We start from the raw sequence: 19,058 nt of genomic DNA on the forward strand, positions 1-19,058 counted from the left end.
GGTATGCACTCCTCTGGACTCGCGATAAAATATCTACCAGAATCAGATAGGCCACGTAGGCACAATCACAACATCAAGCTAAAAATAAGGTTAACGGTTTACAAGCTGTCGTATTTGTAATTACAAATAATTACAATAATTGCGAAACATGAGCTTTATACAGAACAATACATGCACTTTGACAAGCATTTCATGGCTTGACTTATTATGAACAACCTACGTTGGAAGGGCTGGACTCGTTTGAATTTCCATTTTGAAACCTTTATTATTCTGGAGGAAAACAATCAAGTATGATTTGTGTTTTAAGTACAAAAACACTGACCACAACACATATACAGTGTTGGTCAATGGTCACCACATGTGAGGTCTCACCCACTCTGTTTCTTACTACTTTATCTCATGATCTGAGTCATGAAAACAGATGGAAAATTCATTTGGGCCGTTTCCATGAAAAAGTTCGTTTTGTTTTAATGTGCCACAAATGGTGTTTATTTTGTTAAGGTAAGAGAGATCACCTCTACTCTGAATCAAGACTTAGCAGCACTGCATTTAAGCCTTCAGAGGTGATTGATCCTGTTTATAGTTAATCTGAATTTCCTTAAACTGCTAGTCTAGAGTGAAGCTGCAACATGGCAAATAGCAGGACAGATTTGAAAATGTAGGTGAATGGTTCAAAAGTGAATAAATTGTGTACCAATATTTTGAAGTCACACCTATTTCCAATTTCTATGCAAAGTAATTCACACAACTGTTAACCAAATGTTATCAGTTTAGTTGGTGGTCTTACTTTGTTTGTTTGGCACACACGCAGAAAACATTTCGAGAAGTTGGGGATCTGGTTTTGGACCAAACTGTCTCAACGTCCCATTTGAGCTGTCTTCAAGCTTTTGTGATCTTCACATTAAGAAACACATTTCACATTATTGTTCGACTAAGACAATAACTTTCGGACGATTAACATTTATTAAGAATTATTAAATGAACAAGCAAAAATAAAACGGAATAAAACTTTCAGAGATTTATTGAAATGTATTAATTTAATGATAGAAGTATCTAAACAATGTCACCACCCTTGGTTAGGGTGATTGTACCTGGAGTGTCGATAATAGCTGTTGGCATGCTGGCTGACCCTACAATGCTGCTTGGAGTGCCGGATGATACTGGAGAGGTGGTTAATAATGGAGTGATAGCTGGTGTTGTAGGAGTTCCATCTTCCGTGGTAGTTGATGAAATAGTGGTTGACCCTACAGAGGTGTTTGGAACAGGAGTGGTGGATGTTTCTCGGGTAGTGGCTTGTGCCCGAGTGGTGTTTTGTATTGTAGGAGATCCATCCACTGGAGGGGTGGTTGATCCTGCGGTGGTAAATGTTCCTGGAGGGATGGCTTGTGGCAGAGTGGTGTTTGATGGCGTAGGAGATCCATCTACTGGAGGGGTGGTTGATCCTGCAGTGGTTGATGTTCCTGGAGAGATGGCTTGTGCCAGAGTGGTGGTTGGTGTTGTAGGAAATCCATCTACTGGAGGGGTGGTTGATCGTACAGTGGTTGATGTTTCTGGAGGGATGGCTTGTGCCAGAGTGGTGTTTGATGGCGTAGGAGATACATCTACTGGAGGGGTGGTTGATCCTGTAGATGTGAATGTTCCCGGAGGGATGGCTTGTGCCAGAGTCGTGTCTGGTGGTGTAGGAGATCCAACTACGACGGAATAGTTTATAGAATGGCGGTTGACCCTAAAGTGGTGCTTGTACTCAACTTGCCTCATAATAATTACCCTTTTGTATATACAGTTAAGTCTTGACAGGTCAAACCTCAAAGGAACGGGTTCAAAATTTGACTGAAGCGTCATATAGGGAAATTCAGTTTCTGGACACACAGCGCCGACAAATGTGTCGCTGCGCGGTAACTCATGGTAAGATTTTTATGCTTTTGGTCTCAAAAGGTGGGCAAGACTCGAGGCTAAAGAGTCAGGAACACTCGGGTTGGGAAAACATTTTTTTTGGCAAGGATATTTTGTAAAATGTTAGAAGGGGCGGACTTTAGGGTTAAAAACGATTAATTGGGAAATTGAATTATGACTTGGTTAATAACAGCAGTTCTTTGGCTATTCAATAAAACTCGAACACATTTTTCAATCTCACAGTGTGGTTTTAAGATACACATGCCTTTCAATCAAAACCGACACATTCAATAAAAAGGGTGCACATTAGTGTTGGATTAGTGGCTCCTTACTCAAGCGATTAAACAAGCAAGAGGGTATGTTTGTGTTTGATTAGTGGCTCCTTACTCAAGCAAGTAAAGAAGCAAGAGGGCATGTTAAGTGTTTTATAAGTGGCTCATTTCTCATGTGAGAACACGATAAAGAGGTGATTGATGTTTGTGGCTTTGAAATGGACTACAATACAGTTATCTCGTAGAGTGCTTTTAGGTTTCCTTATTTCAACTTAAATCGTACTGATAGGAACTATTAAGTATGCTGATTCCGACATGGTTGTTTACGCCTTAAAAACTTTGCATAGGTCAGATAATCACGTGGTCAGTTATCATCAATGCAAGATAAATGAAATGGTGGTCGATACAAGTTGAGCTCACAACAAGTCTGAACTCCAGTTTATAAAGTGAAAAAGCAGCACACTTTTTTGTCTCTCTTTTTAGCAGGATATAAAGATAGGCACTGTTAAAAGAGTATGTTGTTTTACAACGACTTACATTAAAAACAAAGAATTTGTTGTTATTTTGCTTAAATACAGTTAATAAGTGTTGGTGAACAAGTATCGTCGAAACTGTCTACAACATCCATGTTAAGCAGCACAGGTTAACTGTTCAAAACCGACTCGCGCTGGAAATTTCTTGTTGTTTTAATCGATGCTGTATATGTTTTTGAAAACCTTACAAATAAACGATTAATTTAATTTATTGATCCTGTCTTGAATGTTTATCTTCCAAAAAAGGCAATTATGCGCGTTCTTGAAATATTGTGCGTGTACAAGTAACTCAGTATTAGACAAGCGAGTACAAGAACATGCCGAACAGCACTTACAATTCAAAGCTGTGATGGCCGAAATTAAGTTCCTAACCCCCCGGAGCGCGGCCCCGGGCTTATTTCAAGGGTTGCTCTTGCAGGAAAAAAACCACGAAAGGCGCGAAGTAGGATAAAAAGCTTTAAACTTCGCATGTTGGTTCTTCATGCCAGGAATTTTTGTTTCAGATATGGAGGCATTTCATATTTGACCTCTGGTAACCTTAGAGGTCTATGGACTTTCCATTCTTTTTTTCATAACTTTTGTTCTTCAAAACTTCACTTTCCTATGACCCAATTATATGTGATAGGTCTTCATACCATGAAAATAGTGATCAGATTTGGGATCAATTCATATCTGACCTCTGGTGACCTTAAGAGGTCAATGTCCTTTGTTAACCCGTTTTTAGCTATTTGTAAGATTTATTTTTACCACATTTGTTTACGATTCATATCCAAATTAAAGATGTTCATGCTATAAAGAGAATTTTCATACATAGGTCATTTCATATTCACCCTCCGGTGACCTTACGAGAGGTCATGACCTTTGTAAAACCATAGCCTATTTATGGATAGTAATTAGCTTAAAACAATTGAAAATGCCTTTTTTATGACCCAAGTCTACAACTTAACTCTTCTTTTTGTGCCATGAAAAGAATTGTCAGATATGGGAACATCATATTTGACGTAGTGATACCGTTAGAGAGGTCGATGAATTGTTGATAGCTTAGTTGCCGATATTTATCATATTTATTCGTAAAAACGCCATGTGTTCGTGCCTTAATAGTGTCAAATAACGGTATTGCACTTATTAGTTTACAGTCAAGTTTATGAATTCAGAGTCCTCAAACAATTTTGAGGTGACCTCTTATCTCGCTTCTCTTTGTTTAATTGGCAGACGCAATATGAATTGATTGGAATAAAAATTTGTGGGTCTGTTATGTATAGAGAATGTACATATATCAAGCAATATTCACTCTTGTGTAGTTATTACACCCTTCTGTATCCATATGAACTTGGAAGCCACGTTTTTAACCTTTTTCTATTAAGCCAAATAATCTCGTCTTCGTCTGTGTCTGCCCAAATTAAAAGGAAAATTGAGATCAGAAGTTATGCAAACTAGTCTTTGGGGTCCGACTTCATAACATGTTGTAGAAAACTTATTAAAATACACGCCTTTTGCTTTATTAGACTTCGGTCATGGACAAATGCAAAATGACGGCAATCAGAGTATACACAAATCTTTGACCTCGCAAAGGTCATTATAGGTGAAATACGAAATGTCTACATATCTGAAAATTCATATCATGGCAAGAAAACCAAATTTAGATAAATAAAAAAGAGGTGTTTTGAATAGTTAATCCTCTAATACCTTTACACAGGATACGCAAAGTTCATTTTCCCCTTGAAGGCCATCAGAGGTCAGATATGAGATTCCCTAGACATGAAATTCTTGTCCTAGCATGAGCAACTTAACAAGCGCATTATTGAAAACCAAAATTTATAACTTAACATTATGCATGCGCACTTCAATAAAAAATGGGGTTTAAAAAGTAAAATTGTATAAATAACTATAAATAGAGTAAGTGCAGTTAATACAAAGGTCATTGACCTCATGAAGGTCATCATAGGTCAAGTGTGATTTTTTTTTCCACATTTGGTTGTTATTTACATTGGATGAACACTATACATAGACTAAGGTCATAGGAAAGTGACGTTTTCAAGAACAATAGGTATACATAGAGTATTCAAAGATCATTGACCCCTCAAAGGTCACTGGGGGTCAGATATGAAATGCCTCCATATCTGAAATTTGTTGTAATGGTATGAAGGCCTCATATGACTAGTTTCACACTTTTATAACAAAAGGCATAATTATGTCCCTATGCCGCACAACTATATTTCTTTCTTCTAGTTTTCGGGGCAATAAAATAATTACATAAAACCCACAGAGGCGATTTTTTAGATACAATAGATTTCTTTACGCTACAATTATTTTGATAAAAACGAACAATTTGAAAAGCTGTATAAACAGTATTGGTTTGGTTGTTTTTGATTGTTCCCAATGAAACGTGGTGCCAGGCATCAACAAGACTGACTAATTTTCCGCAATACGTACCGCGGGTTGAGAGCATTTTTGGACAATATTCCCCCACGGTCAATCAAGACATAAGCCCATCTAACAAAAATGTGTTCACAAATCTAATTACTTGATAATATCCTCTGCCATAATAATAATAATAATCATAATTTGGGAGGCTAATCATCCTTACTCGCAGCTGAGAAGCTGAATTGCGAAGGATGCGGCTACAGCGTGGTCGGGCCGCTGGTACGTAAAGGTACCTTTGGCTGCCGTCCACATCGACTGATATATGACCATGGAGCACAGCCTGAGATCGGAAGTGTTTGATTGTTGTCATTATGAATAAGTATGAGTGTAGGGGAAACCCCTGAAATGTGTTTGTCGCAAACAAAATGGTCCTTAATGTAAGCAAGCTAAATCTGAGAAAGACGGTGGTTTCATGAAACCACTGTTTTTACGTTCTCAGAAAATATTTAAAAGTATTGAAACAATAACAACAGGCACCAAATTATTCGGACTTTAATCGATACAATACAATACAAATACATGTATAAGTCGACCAATACTGGTCAAATTATCAATTGTTACACTCTTGGGCAAATTCTTCCCGATAGTTTGCAATTTTTTACCCAATTCAACCCAATATGAGGTAATTTCATACCAATGCTGGGTAAATTACATTGCCCAGCAATGGTACATCCAACCTTTCTACAGTGTACAAAGGGTTCTCCCGGGATAGGGTTTTGTGAATTTTCGGGAGAAAGTACACGTAGTCGCGTAGCTGATTGGTTGGTACCGTGGGTCAAAGTATTTGTGGATGTGGGTATCAATATGGCAGTATTTTAGCATTTCGTTGAGAACTTGGTGCACAAGTAATGTGGTTTCATGTGCCATATTTCTTTCGATGGTTTCATGTTGGGAATTGGGATGTTTAAAACCAACTTGTAATTAGTCCTCACGGTTCATGATGCATTTGGCATTTGTCACATGGCTTAATAACGACCTGTGGATTGTTTTCGAGTTAACAGGTGGTTGATAGTTTTGCTTTAGGCATGTTTTTGATGTGGACTAATTCCGTTGTTGTAATTGTTGTAGTCTCCAATTAGTTCACAAGTGTAACCATTTTGGTGGCAAACCCAATAAAGGGGGTATCCCAAAGGACGACAGCCATCTTGGATACTTTGGTATGAAGTTTGTTACCAAGGAATCTAAATAACTGTAAATAATTGTTACCCCGATGGATGGTAGGTTTCTCTTGAAATAATATTTCAATCCACAGATCGAAAAATACTTGGAGCGTAACCCCATGGCATCAACAGCACGATTATTATGACTTCTGGATATGATTTGATTGACTGTATAGATCAAAATTTAAAGCAGCATCCCAGACTTGGTGTCAACCACTGTGTTAAAGACATCGGGTTTCACCTCAACGACATCTGGCTCCCACTCCTCCAGACTGATGGGTCTCCTATACCCTAGGTCCTCAGCTACCACCTTAGACTGATGGGTCTCCTATACCCTAGGTCCTCCCTCTACTGACACTGCAACCCTACTGTTCCACTTCAGTGGGCAACAAGCTTGTTCTAGGATCCTGTCTACTTGGCATCCTCACAGGATGCAACTTCCCACTTCATTGACTTCGCCTTTTGCTACTTAAGTATTCACTTTCTTAAAGTTTAGGCACTCTCCTGAAGACGGTCAGAGCATTCTGACCGGAACGTCGAGTTTATACATCTGGTTCTTTTCAGAACCATTCTCTTAGTTGAGAAATTATTCGCACATGGTGTTTACGCAAACTTTTCATTATTTAGTATCTCCACCATGCAAAGCCTCAAATCTTACTTAACCACTATGTTTAGACAATTTTTCCTGGCACCTGATGATAACCGACACAAAGCACCAGTGGCAGCCACCACGGCCCATTTTACTCGTTACACTAAGATGTTCAAGCTTAATTCACTGCTTTCCATATCTAGTGTAACCAGGACATGTGATGCAGTTGATGCAGAGAGCCAGGGGCGGTGGAACGCTTTTCAAACTTGGGGGGGGGGGACAAAAAAGGGGCATTTGCTCAGAAAAAAAAGGATACCTTCCGTCGGTGTGAAATTGAAAGAAAAGAATATGGCCCCGTTAACATTTCACTATAAACCCACATGACGAGGAATATATCATGAATACGTTGTCCCTTTTGCTCTTTGTTTTTCTTTTACCTAGTTATGCAGAAAGACCTTTTTTTATCGCGAGAGGGGCACTGATGCTTAGGATGGCCAGTTCAGTGACCATGTCATTCACGTGAAGAGCACTATTATTGTTAAAGGGGTCAGCTATCCATTTTGAGAGGGGGCACAATTTTGATGACCGTTGTTGCGAACTGGGCACTAATTATGCTTTCGAGTGGTAGTTTTCCATATTGAGAAGGTGCAAAATCTTGTTTATGCCCCCCCCCCTTTCTGCCGCCCCTGCACAGAGCCACTTACGAACAAAAAGAAACCCAGACATACAAGAAACATCAAGTGGATTTTCTAGTTGCCAACTATAGACAGCAGTCACACTTGTAGTGGAGCAGCATACCCCCAATGTTTCCAACAATTGTGGACTTTGTGATAAAGGTATGAAACTTTGCATGTTGGTTCGTCATCATGGGCACTCCCCCCGCCCCCCCTCCCCCTCCAAGAAAAAAAACAAAAAAAAACCCAAAAAGGGGAAAAACAGGTGCGAAGCCATAATGCTGTTAATTTGATGGGGGGATGCTCCCCTGGTCATACTTGGAAAAATGATAAATTGAGAATATAATGTAAACGTTCAGGAATTTTGGGGAAAATTGCTTTGCCCCCCCCCCCGAAAAAAATATTGGCGACGCCCATGTCCGTCATGTCATAATTGTTTTTTTTGGTTTTTTTTCACATTTACAGACATATCATATTTGACCTCTGGTGACCTTTTTCATTGGTGAACAATTACTCTTTAAAATGTCTTTTTCCTGTAACCAAAGTCTACGTTATAGGTCTTCATGCAATGAAAATAATCAGATTTGGAAACAATTCATTTCTGACATCCGGTGAACTTTGAGAGGTCAATGACCTTTGTAAACCACAGCTTTTTGTAAGGTTTACTCTTTAAACCTCTTTAAAGTGCTTATTCATGTGGAAATAAATGTTTCTGAAATGAAATGAAATGAAATGAAACCCAACTTGTTCACGATCCAAGTCTTAATGGTAGGTGTTTATGCTATGAAAGGAATGTTCATATATAGGACCTTTAATATTTAACCTCTGGTTACCTTCCCAGAGGTCATGACCTATCTACTAGATATTTTTAAAGATTTACTCTTATAAATGCCACATTTTCATGACCCAAGTCTAACAGTTAACTTTTTGTGTCATGAAAAGAATTTTCAGATGTGGGGACATCATCTGATACCCATATCTGATACCAAAAAAAAAAATATTTTGGAGGTGACCTCTGAACTCCATCTATTTTTGTAATGTCACACGCAACATGATACAATTGGAATAGAAGCATGTGTGGCTCCTTTGCAATAAAATATGTACAGAAGTATTCACTATTGTGTGCTTATTACACTCCATTGTATCCAGATGGATATCAAGCCAACTCTTAGAGTGTGATGCGTCTGCCCTTAAAACGAAATAAATGGAGATCAGAGATCATGACAAAATTTGTCTCTGGGGTTCAAAATCATGACATACGGTAGAACAATATGTTAAAATACACTTCTTTTTCACTTATTAGACTAAGGTCGGTGAAAGGATTAAATATGACGAGGAAATATGATAAATAGTGGCATTTAGGGTTTACCAAATTCATGACCCCTCACAAAGGTCACCAGGGTTAGACATGAAATGCCTCTATATCTCAACATGCTCGTCATGGCATGAAGACCTGACATGCCGAGTTTCATGCTTTACCCACAAAATGCACAATTATGGCACTATAATAATTTTCAATCCAGCACATGAATGGTCAACACCTGTCACCGTGCTAGAGACTCCTTTCAAACTCAACTGCATTACGTGCCCAGATAACCTTGGTCCTGTCATGGTTTCACCGAGGTTCCACCGCCTCGCTACCAGAATGGACTTCATATGACATTCGAGTGTGAAGTTATTTTGCAAATAAGTTCAAAATAGCGGCCATTTTGAAATGTCCAAGATGGTTGCCATCCATTGCGAATGTCCTGTCAACAATGATATACTTGGGTTCCTTGGTATCCATAACATGGGTAATACTACCAACATGGACTTCATACGGCATTCAGGTCCGAGGTTAATATCCAAATTAGGTCCCAGGGGAGTGGGTTTATTTGCCTGTTATTTAACGACCGGTCTACTTGTCAAAGGTATACACAGTGTTCGTTTGTTTATGAAAATGTGCTTGATTCAAGAATACTTACTTGTTATTCCTGATTAACTCTAAATAAAGGAAAATAACTGAAAGTAACTGAAAATACACTTGTTAAGGATTTGTTTTAGATTACCATTTTTACTGCACTGCTGCGCAAAGAGTGTACAATTGCCCCAGATGTTCTTACCAAATATGAAAAGACCACTAATGGACCTTCGCGTATACAGCCAAAAGAACATTATTCTGAGTGGCCTTTCAAAGGGCTTTTGGAGGGATAAAATAGGTTAATCATGCAATTTTGCAAGTTGTAAAGATGCTGTATTGTAGGGCCCCTAAATAGTGCAACAATAAATTTAAAAATATGTCCTTGTGTTAAGGGTAAAGGCTGATGCTTTGTCGTAATATTGTACTTTTGAGACATTACGTTGCATGTTGGGTGGATGGCTTTTGAAAAAAAAACCGGACCTGCTATTGATTTAAAAAGTCTGTTTTGGTTACGTACTTCCCAATTTCTTTCATCGCACTCGATGTTTCGACCCAGAGCAAATGCAGTGTGAGTCTAAACACAAACAGGAAACCCGAATGGCGCCGCCTATTTTCTTTTTCAGTAATTTTGCGTGTAGCATGCATCAAGTCCTTCGCATGGCTTAAGCTACGCACTGTTCCGTGATATCGGCTGCTGGAAATATTTACACCCACGCGCAGCCTATTAAGCTGTCGGTGACTTCAGACCATTGTTGGGCAACACTGTTTACTCCCTCATGAACGACTAATATGCGAAAAGCTACCAAAGGCGAGTCTTGCTCACTTTATAGAGGAAAACAACCCACTATTCAAATGACAAACATGCAGTGCAGAACATACAGTCAGCTGAAAGTCCACACCACGTGACCACAGCATTCAGACTAATAAATAACAATCTTAATTTTTACTTCAAAATCTATACAAGCAAAGATTATCTGGAAAGTTGCCAATCGTATGGAGGAGTGAATCAATCAGATCGGAACAGATTGCCCAAAGCTGGAAATTTCATCAAATCTGAGCCGTACTAGTCCTTGTTCAGTTTTCATTTTTCATTCTCATTTTCTCCAAACCAGTTTCCTTCCTTTCAATAGAGGACTGCGTGTCAGTCGGTGATTTGTCGGCATATCACGGGGCTCATATTGTGAAGTTTTCAGTGGGTTACTGCATACACGTTCACGCTGCGTGCTTTCAATATGTACGAAATTTGCGGAGCACAAAGGAAAATATTATCCCTAAGGGACTTTAGCTCGCCCCGATAGTAGGACCCTGACTTTTACATGGAGTTTTTCCCTTATGCAAATCAAAAAGTACAGGCTATGGTTCGTTTTCCCAACTGCGCAAGTGCATAACAAATGCATTTAATGGATGCTTTACGTTGCAATGGAGAGACTATTTTCTATCGGTGACAAATGGAATGTTCCATTTAACGAGGCGAATGGAACATTCCATATAAAACCTCAAGAACTTATTGTGAAACCATTGCACTCGGACAACATGGTATAGTCAAACGTTTTGGAATTATTATGTACTTCTCACACCACTAGTCTTGCTTCAAACCAGGACAGTTCCTCCATTGCTCAAGCGACCATGGTCAGGCCCAAAGCTTTTTTGATATTATTATTATCATTATTATTTTTTTTCTTTTCTTTTTTTTCTGGGGAGGGGTAATTATGGTCATGGAGTTTGCCATAGCGGTTAGCACCGTGCCGTTGCGCTGGCTTTGTTCCTCAAGCCAAATTGTCCAGATAAACAAGATGTACGAGGTACTCCAGCATCTTCACTATGCCCAGAGTTATGACTAAACAAGTCACGATGCTGGCATTCAACTAGACTAGATGCATGTCCATGGCAGTTAACATCGTCCAACATGATCCGTCCTGACCCTTGAATATAGTCATGCCCCTAACCAATGCCGGGAAACATTCCACATGAGCTACAGTTGTGGGTGCATGATTTTTTTAAAGTCTGGACAGGATTGTTATTAATGTAAGGATCCCACTTTTGGCAGTATTTGCCACTGTGGTGTGGTAGGTCCATCCTACACTCAAGTTGGACCATGCATTCAGACAAAACACTAGTAAAATTTAAGATAGAAACCAGTACTTAATTAGGATCAAACATGAATCATTAAGATTTAAAAAGGGGGAAGCAAGGGAAGCACACTCCCCCCCCCCCCGCCCCGCTGCGTGCGTTGCATGATCAAACATCATCGCTTCCCTGGGAAACCAATCAGCGATCGAAAAAAAGTTTCAATAGCTCTCCCGACTGTTGTAAACATACCAACAAAATAATTAATAATTTGTAAATCTTCATGCGATGATCGTCGTTCACAAATATTATAATGAAAACAAAAGTAATTCCTCAGTTCTTTCGGAAGAGTGTGGACTAAGCCGCCTTATTTGTGTGCGTAAACAAGATGCGAAGTAATATTCTGTTAGCCACTGTACTCTTTCTTAATACCTTTCAGACACTTGGCGCTCTTCACTTTTTTGTTATGCAGTCAATAGCACTTTTTATATCTTATCAATCATTTAACGTTTGAAACAATTTGTGTGTGTCATGGAAGGTGCTTGCCCAAAGAAGGAAGCGGGAATGTATAAACACCAAGCATACCATTTGGTAAAACATGAATTTAAATTTAACAAAGAACTTGAGTGGAACTGGAATTGAACCTGCCACCTCCAGAATACCCTACTGGTGCTCTATCCAACTGAGCTATCCAGCCCTATGCTAGCACCCTTCACAATTAGTCAATATCTTTGTTCAATATATGTGATATATAGTCAGGAGCAATAAATGACAGATCTGTATAAGCCATGTAATCAGGGATAATTTCAAACTCTGCAAGTCGAGCAGACGGAGCGGGAATCCCCTACCCCGCGCGAACGAAATTATCGTATGGCAGCCAATAATGCAAAATTGTGCAGTAATAATTCAATAATTGAACACGAGCCAATTCTTTTTCGGGTGATGTCTCAATAAAAGTGAATTACTTATATTTCTTGACAACATTCATAAACGAAATTCATATTTATGGTTTGCAGTTGGAATAAGAACGGGGAATACAACTTTAAACTTTTTTTTTGGAACACTCTGAGCAGTACATCATTTTCTCAGAAACCACCGTCTAGCTGTGCATATCAGATCCGTTTATGCTTTCGAAAAAAAAAAAAACCACGAAACGAGGCGCGGTTCTAGAACCAATATTTTGGGGGGACTAGCAATTTTTTCAGGGATGCGTGCTGAAATGTTGACCGGTTATTTTTTTCCAGACACTTAAGCCTCCGAAAATCAATAGGTGTTGGGGGGGGGGGGTTCATGCCATATTTTCTAGCGCCAATAAAATCCTAAAATCATTCACACTATATTAACTAATGCACACTTGTCACGGCTATTTCTTCTTTAGGGGGAGACGGTTCGCATGTACATCACAATCCTTCTTTTTGCTAATGCAATTTTTTTTTTACGGAATTTATTTTTTGGGGGGCTGGACAAAATGGGGGGGGAGGGGGCTAAAGCCCCCCTAGGCCCCCCCCCCCCCTCGTAGGACCGCGCCTGCACGAAACCTACAACTCTTCAAGCTACGGAGGATGAACAACAATGTGTTCAACTACTTTGTGTTTCTAAAGTTGGAAAACAACCTCTGGATTACCGCATATACCGTTTTCTATCCGAATGAGCTATCCAGCCTGCCCTGTATGCTAGCAGTTATCCCATTTTGTCGATACATATTTGTTCAGGGATGCTAGTCAGAGCGGTAAAACGCAAAATGTAGTCAGGGATCACTCCCAAAGTACGTCACGGTCCGGCAAATTTGGCAATGCTGCTCACTAGATGATACGGCTTTTAATTTTGTTTAACATGAATTAAGGATAACTAAATACAATTCGAAGAGTTGTATAAGCTTATTACAAAACAAGTGTTGAGTAAAGATAAAACATATTATGAAATATTACATTTGTTTGATCCGCTAAACACATGGAAAAAAAATCGCTTGAACAGTTTCACTAGAGACTGAATGCGTTCCACCCAGCATTAAACTCACTTGGGAACACACAAACAGTAAGTCAATTCCCTGGACACCACCGTCAAGGTTGTGCATATTGATCTTTTTTAACCTATACTCACAAATATTTCAAGCTTGTGCGAACGGCAAGTGTGTGCGTGTGTATGTTTTTCCAAAGTCGGAGAAGGCGCGAAAGGTACAACAATGTTCCAACAGTTCTTTTTTTTTCTCAAAAACCAGGTTCCCGTACGTTCTGAGTGAAGGTGTCAAATTTAACCCTGCGTCGTGTCAAAAGTTACAGCGGGCTTCACGTTAGTTTGGAAATTATTACCAACAAAATAGGAGGGATATTGATGGGAGAAACCACTTGAATCGAGTGGCAGCGGCGAGTCAAGGACCGCGACAATAACCATACAATGACGCGAGTCTGACGCGGGCCGAGTTATATGGGCGGGGGCCGGGATGTTGCGGATGTTAACTTCAGTGCTGTCTTGTTACAATACAAAAATTTCATACAATATCGATGTAACACTTTGAACTGAAAATCATATGTCGAAAAAAAACACTCTTTAATTTGACAGCATGTGCAAGGTAAGTCAACAAGAAAGTGGCCTGGATTGATGGTTTTTTTTTCCTCTTGAAAAGCAATCAAATTTGATACACCAAATGAAGTATGTTTTAAAAGAGCATGTTCGTCCTGTCATCCGAAGAAAAAAAAACTGATATCGATCCAAACGATCAGAAATTATGCACGCATCAATAAAAGACCCTTTATAGCTGTCCATGGAATGTCATTGGAAGCTTTTGAGCTGAGTTTTAATTACAGATTACACGAGGCCATTCAAATTCAAATGATATTTTAATCATTTGAGTCAAGACTGAAACATTATTTTTGACCTTCGTCTTTGCATCCCATCCGAAGGACGAATAAATAATGGTCAAGTGCCTTGCTCAAGAGCACAAGCGCCATGTTCCCACGGTCAGCATTCGAAACCTTGTATCACGGCACACGAGTCGAACACCGTAACCATTGGACCACGGCACCCCATTATAGGACCACGTCACCCCATCCCATGCAATAGGTAAACTCTGCAATCTTTGCTACTGATAACTGATAACTTCCTTATACATTGCGCATGGAGGCTTGGTATGAGAAACAAGAATGCAACAGGGATTTATTCGTTTGAAATCTTCATGCATTGATATTGTTTTGAAACAATTCTTTTGTCGAAAAACCGGGACTTGTACTCTTGAACTTTGTTAGTAATTGGATCTACCAATTCAGACTAAAAATGACAATTTTATTTGCGTACTTCAGAATCTGTACCAGCAAAGATTATCTGAAAAGGTGCAAATCGCATGGAAGGTAGATCAATCAGATCGAAAAAGATTGCCAAAGGCTGGAATATTCATCAAATCTGAGTGGTTCTAGTCCTTGTTCAGTCTTCATTTCTCTTTCATATTTTCTCCAAACGAATTTCCTTCCTTTCAGTAGAAGTTGTATTTTTCCCCACCAGACTGCGTGGCAGTCGGTCATTTGTCATAATACCCCGGGCCCGCTTTCAATTTGTACGACCTTGCCGGAGCACAAAAGGTAAATATCACCCCTAGTAGAACCCTGCCTTTGAGAGTGAGATTTGCCCTCACGCAAATCATGATTGCAAAATATATAGGCTGTAGTTTGTTATGCCAACTGCGCATGTGCATAACAAATACATGTTATGGATGCTTCACTTTGTAATGGAAAGACTAATTTCTTTTTGTGACAGATGGAAAGTTCCATTCCACGAGGCGAATGGAACAGTCCATCTGTCACCTCATGAACGTTTTCATATCATTGCACTCAGAAAATTTGGCATAGTCCAACGTTTTTTTAATTGTTATGTACTTCTCATGCCACCTTTTTTGCTTCAAACCAGAAGTTCTTTCCTGGGGGGGGGGGTTATGGTCATGGAGTTTGGCATAGCGGTTAGCACCGTTTCGTTGCGCTGCCTTTGTTCCTCCAGACCGTCAAAAAACTTCAAGATGTACCATAGACCTGTCCCTTTACCAGTCCCAGGAAACATTCGACACGAGCTGTATGCCACGCAGCTACCGTTGGGGTGGTTCTATAAAAGTCTGGAGAGGCATTGTTGTTAACGTAAGGATCCAACGTCTAGGCAGTGTTGCCACTGTGTGTGTGGTAGGTCCATCCTACACTTAAGTTGGGATCATGCACTCGGACAAAAAAAACCAAATTATATGAAAGATAGAAACCAGGACTTAAATAGGATCTTACATGAATCACTAAGATTTAATTAGATTCTTAAAAAAAACAAGATTAAATAACGCTAAAAATACGTAGGTAATCATAATTATGGGGTAGCTTGTATTGGTCCCTTTCGGGCCAATATATGGGCCCATTATGAAAGGACCATACATTTACTAATTTCCCTAAGGTATATCATGTACATAACTGTCAGCCACTATAAAAATAGAGAGACTGGTGATAAAGATTCACTATCGTGCAAAAGTCAGGGGCGTCGCTAGACCATTTTGAATGGGGGGGGGGGTTGAGGGTGGAGGCGCCATCGTGAAATCTGCCGACGGACCGTCACGCAAAATAAGTGTAATTGATCATTTCCGCCCAAGTGATATCCCGACAACTCTATTTCTAATTCATCCACGATTATTTTGAATGGTTATTATAATTACCGTGAAAAGATTAACATTTTCAGTGGGATAAGTTGAACTTCAAAAGTAAATCATCAACATTTTGCCCAATCATATTGAAAAGTTTGGGACTTTTCTTTCGTCACAAAATTGCGTGTCACGTGTGTGCATACTGTGCTAAGGCCCGTTCCCTGATCCCATACTGGTCATGGGGTGGGGGTAGGGGTGGGGGTATTTAAATCATAAAGTTGAACTTTTTATAAGCGAGTCAGAGGCGCGAAGCCCTGAAGGCGTGGGGTCTTAAGGACCCCAGGAAATGTTTGGATTTGGTAGACGCTCTGTTGTGCAATCTGAGGCTTTTCCTGGCCACTTCCCCTGACTTTTTGGATGAATGTGCTAGTGTTTAGTGTGTTGATGGAGGGTCATCAAAGTTGATATATTACATCACAAACATCCAATAAACTGTAGCTTGACTCTCTTTCGAGATTTGCCCTCTTTAGCTTGAAGAGTGATTTTGAGTCGCCACTAAGAATCAGCTGAGTGGCCTGCGAGAGTGTAACGTGCGTGTGTTTTGCACAGCTGTAGCTGTCAACCGCCGTCCGACCTCGCGTGGCAGCTTGTGCCGACATGACAGAATGTACAATCTTTTGCCATGGGTTTAAGAACCGGATTTTAGCTTCGCGGAGCAGCGGTGTCTATTATTTACATTCTCCATTTTTCTTCTTCCCTCTTCCTTTCCCCTTCCTTCTCCATTCTTCATTTTTATATTGCCAAAAGCATCATGATTTTGCCGATAAGACTGACCAATAGAGATGTGACACCCCCCCCCCCCCCGTAGCGACGCCGGTGTGTTAAGGCCCGTTTGTTTGTTCTTGCAAAACAATAGTTATTAAATGAAAACAAACCTTTATAGGCCTATCAATATACCATATGGTCTCCTGTAGTTGCGCAACGATTACGAACGATTATGTCCATAACTGTATGATAATTATTTCCTGTACCCGTCCACTGATGAGTATTTGTGTCAGCTTCATTTTAAACTCGTGACTCGGACTCCGACTCGACTCAAATGACTCCGGACTTGGACTCGATACTTTATTTGCTATAAAAATATTCGGTATTCAATAAAGGCGTACATGTATTATCAGTGCGTTTTATAGGCTTGGCATCCGGGGTAAGCGATAGGCAAACTAAGGTGCTCATGACTTGACAGGACTTGAGTTATTGTCTGTAGTCATCAAACGAAACCCTACACCGACAACTAGTAACAAAAGAATGTTTTTCTTCGCCCAGTTGTTCGTCGTTTACAGATATTATAATAAAGGGCGTGTCTTTTTTGTGTATATATTTGTTTTCCTTTCTATATACTGTTCGACGACTTTTTGTAGATTACTGCTGGATTTACTGATTTCAACTCATGTTAATGCACGTTTATGAATGGTGTAGCGTAGCATTGACGAAATGTAAGCACCACTGACAATAAACGAACGTTATACTTTAACAGAGTTCTACTGATAAACAAAATGCAAACAAAACCTCGTTTTACAATAGAAAGTCCCGTCTAAGATGCGAAGTAGACTTCTTCTAGCCAAGGTACTCTTCCTCAATACTTTCAGAAACTTGGCGCTCGGTATTTTTTTTATGCAGACAAAAACGCTTTCACCTTATCAATCTTTAAACAACAAGCCAACCAAACAAAAGGAGATCATGATTTGAAATAATTAGCGCGTGTCATGACTGGTGAGATCGCAAACACTAAGCGGAGGAACACCCAGCATTAGATTTGGTAAAACATGAGTTTAAATTTAACAAATAAATTAACTGGAACGGGAATTGAACCTGACACCTCAAGGATACCGTGGTGATCGCTCACAGAGAGCATGCGGCTTGAAACAAGATGAATCGAATGAAAATGTACAAATATATAATAAAATGCCAGTTTGGAAGGCCTTTTTACAAAAAGAAAATGCCAGTAATAGCCGGATTCATAAACGGAATCCATTTTTGGTGTTTACAGGCGAATATAGCACAAGAAATGCATTTTGAAACTACCTAAGAACACTGTGAACGGTACATCATTTTTTTTCCCGAGACACCAACGTCAAGCTTGTGCATATCGGTTCCATTTATGCTTTCGAAAAAAAAAACCAAGCTAAGAACTCTTATAAGCTACGGAGGATGAAAGATAACGTGCTCGACTATTTTCATTCTAAACTTGAAAAAAGGCGCGAATTATATGAACACTATTGTCCCAATTGTGTTTTTCTTTCAGAACCTGCGCCCTCTCGATTACTCGTATATACAGATTTCTATGCAACTGAACTATCCAGCGGGCCATATTATGCCAGCGGTGTTCCCATCCTGTCAATACGGCGTTAGTCAGAAGCATTCAACCCGTATGAATAGTCAGGGATCACGCCCAAAGTCACGGTCACAAGCGACATTATTTTGGTAATGCTGCTCTCCTGAGAAATAGCAAACGGAAATGAAACGATGTTTTTAACTTGAATTAATTAGGATATTTAAAAACAATTTGATTTGTTCTTTACAAAACAAGTGTTGAATAAAAAACAGCATGATAAATCCCACCCAACGTTTCAAGCTTGTGCGAACGGCAGTGTGAGCGCGTGTATGTTTTTCCAAAGTTGGAGAAGGCGCGAAAGATATATACAACAAAGTTCCAAAAGTGTTGTTCTCTCAGAAACTAGGGTCCTGTAGGTTTTGATTGAAGGTGTCAAATGTAACCCTGCGTGGTGTCGAAAGTTACAGTGGGCTTCACGTTAGTTTGGAAAGTATAACTCCCCCCGCAAAAAAAGGACATTGTTGGGAGAAACCACATGAATCGGGTGGCAGCAGCGAGTCGAGGACCGCGACAATAACCATTCCATGAAGCGACTGTGACGCGGGGCGAGTTTT

The sequence above is a fragment of the Patiria miniata genome, unplaced genomic scaffold, assembly GCF_015706575.1.
Source record: "Patiria miniata isolate m_02_andy unplaced genomic scaffold, ASM1570657v1 HiC_scaffold_9, whole genome shotgun sequence".
Lineage (NCBI taxonomy): Eukaryota > Metazoa > Echinodermata > Asteroidea > Valvatida > Asterinidae > Patiria > Patiria miniata.